Below are 3330 nucleotides of genomic sequence, written 5' to 3' on the forward strand. Positions count from 1 at the left end.
TTCATTGATTTTTTTGAATGGTTTTTTGTGTCTCTATCTCCTTCAGTTCTGCTCTGATCTTAGTTATTTCATGTCTTCTGCTAGCTTTTGAATGTGTTTGCTCTTGTTTCTCTAGTTCTTTTAATTGTGATGTTAGGGTGTCAATTTTAGATCTTTCCTGCTTTCTCTTGTGGTCATTTAGTACTTAAATTTCCCTCTACACACTGCTTTAAATGTGTCCCAGAGATTCTGGTACATTGTGTCTTTGTTCTCATTGGTTTCAATGAATATCTTTATTTCTGCCTCATTTTGTTATTTACCCAGTAGTCATTCAGGAGCAAGTTGTTCAGTTTCCATGTAGTTGTGCAGTTTTGATTTAGTTTCTTAATCCTGAGTTCTAATTTGATTGCACTGTGGTCTGAGAGACAGTTTGTTGTGGTTTCTGTTCTTTTACATTTGCTGAGGGGTGCTTTATTCTGTTGATTTGGGGTGGAGAGTTTTGTAGATGTCTATTAGGTCTACTTGGTGCAGAGCTGAATTCAAGTACTGGATATCCTTTCTAACCTTTTGTTTCATTGTTCTGTCTAATATTGACAGTTGGGTGTTAAAATCTCCTGTTATTGTGTGGGAGTCTAAGTCTCTTTGTAGGTCTCTAAGGACTTGATTTATGAATCTGGGTGCTCCTGTACTGGGTGCATATATATTTAAGATAGTTAGCTCTTTTTGTTGAATTGATCCCTTTACCATTATGTAATGGCCTTCTTTGTCTCTTTTGATCTTTGTTGATTTAAAGTCTGTTTTATCAGAGACTAGGATTGCAACCCCTGCTTTTATTTTCTTTCCATTTGCTTGTTAGGTCTTCCTCCATCCCTTTATTTTGAGCCTATGTGTGTCTCTGCATGTGAGATGGGCCTCCTGAATACAGCACACTGATGGGTCTTGACTCTTTTTCCAATTTTCCAGTCTGTGTCTTTTAATTGGGGCATTTAACCCATTTACGTTTAAGGTTAATATGGTTATGTGTGAATTTGATCCTATCATTATGATGTTAACTGGTTATTTTTCCCATTAATTGATGCAGTTTCTTCCTAGCATCGATGGTCTTTACAATTTGGCATGTTTTTGTAGTGACTGGTACCAGTTGTTCCTTTCCATGTTTAGTGCTTCCTTCAGGAGCTCTTGTAAGGCAGGCCTGGTGGTGACAAAATCAGTATTTGTTTGTCTGTAAAGGATTTTATTTCTCCTTCACTTTTGAAGCTTCATTTGGCTGTATATGAAATTCTGAGTTGAAAATTCTTTTAGGAATGTTGAATATTGGCCCCCCTCTCTTCTTGCTTGTAGAGTTTCTGCTGAGAGATCCACTGTTAGTCTGATGGGCTTCCCTTTTTGGGTAACCTGACCTTTCTCTCAGGCTACCCTTAACATTTTTTCCTTCATTTCAACCTTGGTGAGTTTGACAATTATGTTTCTTTGGGTTGCTCTTCTCGAGGAGTATCTTTGTAGTGTTATCTCTATTTCCTGGATTTCAGTGTTGGCCTGTCTTGCTAGGTTGGGGAAGTTCTCCTGGATAATATCCTGAGGAGTGTTTTCCAGCTTGGTTCCATTCTCCCCATCACTTTCAGGTACACCAATCAAAGGTAGATTTGGTCTTTTCAGATAGTCCCATATTTCTTGGAGGCTTTGTTCATTTCTTTTTACTCTTTTTTCTCTAAACTTCTCTTCTCACTTTATTTCATTCTTTCGATATTCAATCACTGATACCCTTTCTTCCACTTGATTGAATCGGCTACTGAAGCTTGTGCATGCATCACATAGTTCTCATGCCATGGTTTACAGCTCCAGTAGGTCATTTAAGGTCTTTTCCACACTATTCTAGTTAGCCATTCGTCTAATCTTTTTTCAAGGTTTTTAGCTTCCTTACAATGGGTTTGAACATCCTCCTTTAGCTTGGAGAAGTTTGTTATTACCGACCTTCTGAAGCCTTCTTCTGTCAAGTCGTCAAAGTCATTCTCCATCCAGCTTTGTTCCGTTGCTTGTGAGGAGCTGCGATCCTTTGGAGGAGAAAAGGCACTCTGGTTTTTAGAATTTTTGGCTCTTCTGCTCTGGTTTCTCCCTATCTTTGTGGTTTTTATTTACCTTTGGTTTTTGATGTTGGTGACCTACAGATGGGATTTTCGTGTGGATGTCCTTTTTGTTGATGTTGATGCTATTCCTTTCTGTTTGTTAGTTTTCCTTCTAACAATCAGGTCCCTCAGCTGCAGGTCTGTTGGGGTTTGCTGGAGGTCCACTCCAGAACCTGTTTGCCTGGGTATCACCAGCGGGGGCTCAGTTGGAAATGCAGAAATCACCCGTCTTCTGTGTCGATCACGCTGGGAGCTGCAGACCAGAGCTCTTCCTATTTGGCCATCTTGGAACAGGAATCTCTTATTTTAATTTTAATAACTTACATGCGTTGGATGCTTACTCAGTACCAGGCACTATGGTAAGCATTTACAATGATTATTTAATTCTTGCAGCAGCCCTATGAGGTTAGGGATTTTCTTTGACACTTATTTGAAATATATGAACATTTAGGATTAAAGCACTAATATAATTTGCCCAAAGACACACATCTAGAATTCATACCTGGGCTGTCCAATATCAAATCCATAATGTTATCAGCTATGATAAATTGATGGGGATATTAATGAGAATAATAACTCTAACCCACTGATAGGTTAAAGGTAGATAGATAGCTAGAGGTAGAAGGCGAGGGAATGAGAGCTACAGCAAGAGAGCAAGAGAGAAAAAAAAGGGCCAATGTGTATAGATAATGAAGTTATCTATACTGACAGAGAATATATTTAGAAAAATAAATATACTAATTTATAAAAAATGAAATGATGTTATTTCTTTTAAAACATGGCTAAACTGAAAAATTGTTATATAGCCATATCTTATAAGTATCATCTATCTATCATCTGTGTACCTTACTGACACAAACATATGTTTCACAGAGAAAGGTATGGCAAGTACCATACTTACTGTATGGACAGTAAGTTACTAACAGTGGTTATTTTTAAATGGGACTAGTGTGGTTTTTTTTTTTCTTTTTTTTACTTACTTTTTCTGAGTAAATACCATGGATATGTATTGAAAGTTATAGGAAGAAAAATATAATAGAAGATGTTTTTAATTTAAAGAGCCATCAAAATTAAATATAATCCTTCCTTCTGGCAGAGAAATTTAGGACTACCCCTGGGGAAGTCATAGTTAGGGCTGGCACTGGGAGATTAGGTCACACGACTTAAAAATATGCAAAAAATTTCAGCAGAGAAGATAATATTTCTTTTTTCTTTTTTTTTTTTTTTT

The sequence above is a fragment of the Mandrillus leucophaeus genome, unplaced genomic scaffold, assembly GCF_000951045.1.
Source record: "Mandrillus leucophaeus isolate KB7577 unplaced genomic scaffold, Mleu.le_1.0 Scaffold730, whole genome shotgun sequence".
Lineage (NCBI taxonomy): Eukaryota > Metazoa > Chordata > Mammalia > Primates > Cercopithecidae > Mandrillus > Mandrillus leucophaeus.